The following is an 8,110-nucleotide window of genomic DNA, read 5'->3' on the forward strand; positions in this document are numbered from 1 at the left end:
GACTGACAGCTCCTTGCAGACTGACAGCTCTGGCTGCTCCATGCAGACTGACAGCTCCTTGCAGACTGACAGCTCTGGCTACTCCATGCAGACTGACAGCTCTGGCTGCTCCATGCAGACTGACAGCTCTGGTTGCTCCATGCAGACTGACAGCTCTGGCTGCTCCATGCAGACTGACAGCTCTGGCTGCTCCATGCAGACTGACAGCTCTGGCTGCTCCATGCAGACTGACAGCTCTGGCTGCTCCATGCAGACTGACAGCTCTGGCTGTTCCATGCAGACTCCAGCTGCGCTGTAGAGGAGGAAGGCTCTGACAGCGCTGAACAGGCGGGAGACTCCGGCAGCGCAGGAGAGGAGGAAGGCTCTGACAGCGCTGAACAGGTGGGAGACTCCAGCAGCGCTGTAGAGGAGGAAGGCTCTGGCAGCGCTGAACAAACAGGAGACTCCGACAGCGCAGGAGAGGAGAAAGGCTCCGGCAGCGCTGGAGAGGCGAGGCGCACTGTAGGCCTGATGCGTGGTGCTGGTACTGGTGGTACTGAACCGAGGACACGCACAGGAAGCCTGGTGCGGGGAGCTGCTACCGGAGGGCTGGGGTGTGGAGGTGGTACTGGATAGACCGGACCGTGCAGGCGCACTGGAGCTCTTGAGCACCGAGCCTGCCCAACCTTACCTGGCTCGATGCCCACTCTAGCCCGGCCGATACAAGGAGCTGGAATATACTGCACCGGGCTATGCACCCGCACTGGGGACACCGTGCGCACCACTGCATAACACGGTGCCTGCCCGGTCTCTCTAGCCCCCGGTAACCACAGGAAGTTTGCACAGGTCTCCTACCTGGCATAGCCATACTCCCTGTGAGCCCCCCCCCAAGAAATTTTTGGGGCTGACTCTCGGGCTTCCGTCCGCGCCGCCGTGCTTGCTTCGCCAACCTCATTCTCCGATAACCTTCCGCGCACTGCTCCATCGAATCCCAGGCGGGCTCCGGCACTCTCCCTGGGTCGACCGCCCACCTGTCTATCTCCTCCCAAGAAGTATAGTCCATACTGTACTCCTCTTTGGGCTGCTCCTGTTGCCTCCTCTCCTGCTGCACCTGTTGCCTCTCCTGCTGCTCCTGACTGTTGACACGCAGCTTGGTACGTTGGTGGTGGGTGATTCTGTTACGGTTTTCTAGGTGTGAAGGAGAGTCGGACCAAAATGCAGCGTGTAGATTGCGATCCATGTTTAATCAAACAGACGTAACACGAATACACACAAAACACTACAAAACAATAAACGTAACGAAAACCGAAACAGCCTATTCTTGTGTCAACTAACACAGCGCAGGAACAAAGACACTAAGGACAATCACCCACGACAAACTCAAAGAATATGGCTGCCTAAATATGGTTCCCCATCAGAGACAACGATAAACACCTGCCTCTGATTGAGAACCACTCCAGACAGCCATAGACCTTGCTAGATAACCCCACTAGCTACAATCCCAATACACACACACCAAAACCCCAAGACAAAACACACCACAATACAAAAACCCCATGCCACACCCTGGCCTGACCCAATACATGAAGAAAAACACAAAATACTTAGACCAGGGCGTGACAATATGTAGCAGAAACACTGTAAAAAAAACAAAATATGTGTCCTCCGAAGAGGATGGGTTAAAAATGAAAAAATATATATTATACAAATATTGTCTGGACCTCCATGGCATAGAAATAGAATGACTAGATTCTCATTTATCAACTACCGACCAAACTAACAGGCTGACAAACGGGGGTGAATATCTATGTAAAAGACAAGGAAACTGTGTCTTAAAGCCAAAAGCATTTTCAGAGAAATTGTGTGGACACAAAATAATGTGTAACATGCTGACCACACCGCTTGCAATTTACACATACATGTTATTCAATCATTGCACCCACACTGCTCACGGGCATCAGCGAGCGTCTGCGTGGCCAGACGCGAAAATATAAGTTGGTTCTATTTGTGACGCTCAACGAGCTGCAAGTCCGGCCTCTCCCATCTCCTCATTGGTTTTTAGGAGCATATACCCACGTTGGTGATTGAAAGATGAACTTAGGTCCACACTCCAGTAGGTTGTAGTAATACTGTAAAGTTGGTTGCCAACTGCCATATGAAGTCCAAAGAAGAAAAAGAAGCCTTAAGAGATTTTTAAGGAAGAAGGAGAGATGACAAGAAACAAATTCGGGTTTACCGTTTGATCTGTGGATTAATTGTCGGAGTTGAGGACCTTGTGCATTTCAGGTAAAATAACAACCCAATACCAGGACAAATTAGCTAGCAACAGTAAGCTAGCTAGCTAAATTGCCATAAATGTTTAATACTTTTTGACCTGTCCCCAAATTAATATAATTGGTTCAGAGTTTGTTTTGATATTTCAACCTGCGTGTCCTGATCACTTCTGGTGTGAGTGAAAATCAAGTTGGAGCTAGTTTTTTTCCAAGTTCCTAGTTGTCTTGAACTCAATGAAGTCTGAGATTTCCCAGTTCCGAGTTTCCAGTTGTTTTGAACAAGGCAGAAGTCATGCTGGATTGACAACATGGCCAATGTATTCAATATATTTTGGCCTACGGTGTTGCATGTGGATGTTTATCCTTTTAAGCTTGGGAAGAGACCCTTAAACCCAGACTTGGACCACACACCCTCTCCACCGAATAGCAGGGGAAGCAAAATAGTGATTGCTTTGCAACACTTGCGGTTAGCCACTGATTCCTTCAAAACACTCATTATTGAATTTGCGATTTCCAACTTGTTGTGTAATGTTTATTTCCAATGGCCAATGAGCACCGATAAGTTTTATCTAGAATTTCTATTCATATGACAAGGATTGAAAAGTATTTGCCAGTAGATTGTCGACGTGATTCATGATGATGACTGCTTGTCTAGCTTGATTTTGAAAGTATGATGTTGACATGATCAGTCCAACCAAAGCTATGGTAGATATAACATGATTTGACATAATTTTATCTGTGGCCAGTGACCTTGAGCCTTCTTGGATGGGCACTTCTAATGTAAATCTATGGCAGCACTTAAGGGGGCTTGAACTTTCTAGCTCTCCCAGTAGATTTTGTGGTGACGTAGTATCCCAATTAGTGACAGAATACTGAGCCAATCACGGCACAACTAGACAAGATTACCAACCACTATGCTCTGTATTTTCTGCTGGCTGCTCCTCCACCACAGAAAGCACAGAGCTAGGCTGAAACACCTTAATTTTGGAGCTGCCTTACTCAAGAAAGCAAAAAAGAGACCCTGTTTGTATGCGGCTCCATTAACTCAATACATTTTTTTTAACATTGTTTGCAAACTGATATATTTACACGTATTAATGCCAAAATAACAGGTGGGGCTCAAAACACTGTGAAGGACGGGTCGCCACTGTTTTTCCCACTGTCATGGTGGTCTTCACTGGAAAGATCCTCAAAGTGTTATCATGACGAAGTATAGGGAAGATTGTCTGTGTGAAAGTGTGTGTGATTGTGTGTATGTGTGTATTTTCATCAAGGTCAAAGAAAGACAGCTTTTCCTTGTCCCAATCCAGATGCACTCTCATCATTCGGGGAAAGTGATTCACTTCAAGATGATGTACATCATCCTTTTGGGAAAATTCTAGGAAGTGACTAACACAGGTAGTCCAAATACCCTAGGATTTATATGGCATACTGCTTGATCTAGACCAACTAGATCTTTTGGGATTATTGGTGGCCACACCTACAGCCCAATAGGAACCATCAGAATTTTCTACGTCCCAGCTGTGTGTTCCTGAGTTATAACCCTCAGAACCTAGGACACATCCATGAAGCCTCTCTGGGTTGTCAGGGAGCTGTAGTGCTTTATCACAGTGTTTTATGCTGGTCAAGTCCTCGTACAGGATGAGACCTGTGTCTGCAGTGTTGGGATCCAGGATTACAGGAGCTAAGGAGAGATCATTTAACTTTACCATTTACTCTGTAAATTCACTACAAGTTTCATTGATACTCATATCTAAATTCCTACGAGCATTGTTTTGCAATAGAGAAATTATGCAATTTAACAGTATGGGGGTCACTACTAGAATTAATATGAATTATACTGATACAGGCCTAGGACTAAGAACAGGGCGCAGATGAAACCTACTGTTGTTTTTTGCTGCAAAACATTACTCAGTAGCTAGGTTTCCATCCAATTTGCGACAGATTTTCATGCGAATATTATTATTAAAAAATCACTCCTTGCTCCAAGCTCCGCTCCGCTCACATACTCTGCACCAGACCGAGGTCGCGTCCCCCGTTCAGACGTTTCATGCATAAACCTATGGTTGCGTACCACGTCATGGACAATTTTATCGGCTGACAAATTGGTATAACATATGATATGGTTAGCTAATACTTACAATACCTATCCAGCTGTTGTAAGATTTGGCATCCATCAAAAACACCTGGGCAGAGAAACGCCCCCGGACTTTGTTGCGGTTCAAAGACTGTGCGTTATGACCTGCACATAAAAACACTTTTGTGCTTACATCATATACTGAATAAAAAACACGAGTTTAATGTGTTACCATTGTATTTTCGACTCTACCAATAGTTTTGCCACAAACTGTCGCGATAAATGGCAAACTTGCCCAATCTGGTTTTCGCACATGCTCTCTAGACAACAGTTCGCTGATAAAGTGTACACTGGACAAGTTATAGGCTATAAGATGAGATGGATAAAAGCAAGATCATTATGTCACTAGCATACAAATAATACCCTCAATTTTTATTGGAAAGCAGCATCAAGCTCATCACTGTGTACTTTCACCATCACGTAGTTTAAACTGTGCATGCTTTTCCAAGTCGCACTGGAAGGACCACACAACATTGCATCGCGTGACTGCACATTTACCTCGACATGATGGTTATTCTACCAACAATTGCGCAAGAAATCGTTTGCAACGCAATGTGTCGCATGATACATTTTACAGACACAAAAAGATCCCATCATGTCGAACGAACAAATTGTGGATGGAAACGTATTTACAGTATTGGACCATCCCTTTCATCTTCTCCCTGACTCTTGACTGCAGGTTGCCCAGGTGTTTGGCCAGTCTATCAGCGCTCCTGAAACCCTCTTTGGATCTGGCAGTGTTTGCTTGGCTCTGGAAGAACATTCAGGAGTTAGTACTGCTGTGGTGTTGGTTATAGAACCACAGAGAGCAGGGAGAAAGGAGGAAGACCATGTACCTTGTCTCTGTGGCCTAGTAGTTCTGAAGAGGACCAATAAAGAAGTTGAAAATCAGTCTTACCAATAAAATAATCAGTAAATAATAATCACTATATACAATATCTACTCATAAGATCAGCTGTTTACTGTACCTGCAAGAATGAGATGTCTTCAATGCTCAGCTGTTGTTAGGTGGCTTTGATTGTGTATGAAAGTGATGATATCTCTCTGCTCATCTCTGTTATCTTGTGTTTCATCACCCGACTCTTCCTCACCTCTTCCATTCTCACTGCATCTATCCATCTATCTTCCTCTTGCAAAAACAGGTACAGCTTTTTAAACTGCCCCTTAATCTGCCTCTCTGTATCCTGGGCTTGGATCTGGAGAGAGTGCAAGGAATATCTCAGATATACTGTATCTCTCCTGTTATAATTCTCTGTCACCAATTGAACTTGCTGGTTCTTTCTGTCATTATTCATACTATTTCCTCCCTCATGGCATCCAATCAAATTTGCTTCACCTCAGTCTTCCTGTAGGGCATGATCTTCCCTTAGATTAGAACAGAGTAGACAAAGAAAGAACACAAACTAGCCAAAATCCATACATTGTTGTTGCATCAATACTTAAATGTCATACCTTAATATGTTTTGCTGTATTATCACAGTTGAGTTTGACTCCCTTAAAGAGCCTCAGTTTATCCTTAAGAGGGTTCAATGCAGTCTTGAGTTTAACCTGAAAAGAAAGCAGCATGGTATTCACAAACTTGACCTGTATGTTACTGTGTGGGATTGCTGTGTAGGAAAGATTTGTTTATGAGTAAAAAAAGAAAAAAGATTAGACAGGCCATATCTTAACACCAAGTATTGTAAAGTACCACAAACTGGTTGCTAAATGTTCAAAATGATCCACATAGAAACAGCTACTGCAATAGTTTGTTTCCACAAATTTCCCCGGAAAAACAATCTATGCAACCGTATGTTCCTGTACAGCTTCCTGTATGGGGATGCAGTCATGCTTTTTATGCTTCCTTGAATCACGACACACCAAACAGATGAGCTCTTTATCCTCCAAACAGAAGAGCTTGAATGTCTCACTATGCAGACTGCAGAGAACCTCAGACCCTCCTGAAGCCCTCTGACTTCTTTCCTTTAAGACAGCCTCACACAGGTTCTTTAGAGCCCGGTTACAGGAAGGATTACCCATTGAAAATACTGGACATTCCCAAAATCCTCTCTGTCTACAGCACTCCTGCAGACAGGCTTTACAGAAGCTGTGGCTACATAATAAGATGACAGGATCACTGAAGGTGTTTAAGCATACAGGACAGGAAAGATCCTCTTCTGGGAGAGACAATCTGGAGGCCATTTTCTCTCTGTCACACTTCTTTCCCTCTTTTGTAATGCCTTAAGAAAGCAGTTTACTTTCACATTTAAAGACTCACCCCTGTTTTGTAGCAGCTACAAAATACTATAAACTAAAGGATGTCCTCATCTCCTTCAGTAACCGCTCTGAAATGTTGATATTAACAAGCAATATAGCTCCTGTGTCATGTACTTTGCCCTTAGTTGAACAGAACAAGCAAATAAAACGAGGTTGCAGCAAGAGCAAACTGTTACAGTGTTGTGCTGCGTGTCATCTACTGTCAAAATACTTCCTGCATTCTGTGTATTACATGTGTACGAGGAAAGGAACTACTGTGTGTTTGAAATACACAGATACCACTGTGCATAGTATAGTATTATCATAGCAAACAAATTGATAGTTTAATGTGTCTTGCTTCAATCATTGTGACTACCTTTTAAACTCTGTTAGTGGTAGATGTGTTCTTTTCCAAGGTAACCACTGGAGGGCAGTCAAGGTTTTGCAGATCTTGTACTTGAAGACACTTCCCTTACAAGAAATGATTTACACGATTTGTGTACTTTTTGTGTGTACAAGAACCATATTAATTCCAACAAATATTATTTCAAGTCATCTGTAATTTCAAGTCATCTTATGCCATGATAGCAAACACCAAAATATTCACATAATGGGGGACATGAGCATCGCTAGGATGAAATCATCTGTAAAGGAATATCTCAACAATAAACTCTTTATTTCTCTAGAGCAAATTGTATTTTTGCTTCATGCAATTCTAGCAATTTGATTAGAGATTAGTTTATTCAGAGGTCACATGTTTTTGTAGTTTTAATTGCAGGATGTCAACTGCATATTGTCTCAGGGTTGTCCCACTGTACATAGAACCACCTTCAGAGGGACAAGTCTCCTAAGTTTCTGTGTGAGAAGAGAACAAGGAGCCCCTGGCCCCTTAACCTTGACCGCCATGTAAGTGTTTGAGGCCATAATGACTACTGTGTGTAATTATGGTGTGAGGCAGGCTGGAATGTGACTTCAAAGCGTCTCCCTACTCTGTCGCCCTATTCTTGTCATGTTGAGGGTGGAGAAATTGTGAAAATATTTCTTTAACAATTCTTTATTATTTATGTTGTCTTTTTTCCAATGGGTGGGTCTGCATGTAGAGGCACATTTTGTGTGTGAATTTGGAAGGACATAAAGCACAACTATAGTGGCTTGCAAAAGTATTCACCCCCTTGGTATCTTTCCTATTTTGTTGCCTTACAACCTGGAATTAAAATAGAATTTTGGGGGGGTTTGTATCATTTGATTTATACAACATGCCTACCACTTTGAAGATGCAAAATATTTTTATTGTGAGACAAACAAGAAAAAAGACAAAAAAATGAACTTGAGCGTGCATAACTATTCACCCCCAAAAAAAGTCAATACTTTGCAGAGTCACCCTTTACAGCTGCAAGTCACTTGGGGTATGTGCCTATAAGCTTGGCACATCTAGCCACTGGGATTTCTGCCTATTCTTCAAGGCAAATCTGCTCCCGCTCCGTCA

The 8,110-nt window shown here is 43.3% G+C and overlaps 1 long non-coding RNA gene across 1 annotated transcript; it reads right to left on the minus strand.

Annotated features, from left to right (window-relative positions):
- Positions 1–2,996: 2,996 nt before the first annotated feature.
- LOC112267611 lies at positions 2,997–6,781 on the minus strand. Its single transcript, XR_006078741.1, has 4 exons — positions 6,647–6,781; positions 5,842–5,937; positions 5,358–5,585; positions 2,997–5,140 (listed from the first exon to the last, which is right to left on the minus strand). It is a non-coding gene; the product is annotated as an uncharacterized LOC112267611 (long non-coding RNA).
- Positions 6,782–8,110: the final 1,329 nt, after the last annotated feature.

This window comes from Oncorhynchus tshawytscha, linkage group LG14 (assembly GCF_018296145.1).
Source record: "Oncorhynchus tshawytscha isolate Ot180627B linkage group LG14, Otsh_v2.0, whole genome shotgun sequence".
NCBI lineage: Eukaryota > Metazoa > Chordata > Actinopteri > Salmoniformes > Salmonidae > Oncorhynchus > Oncorhynchus tshawytscha.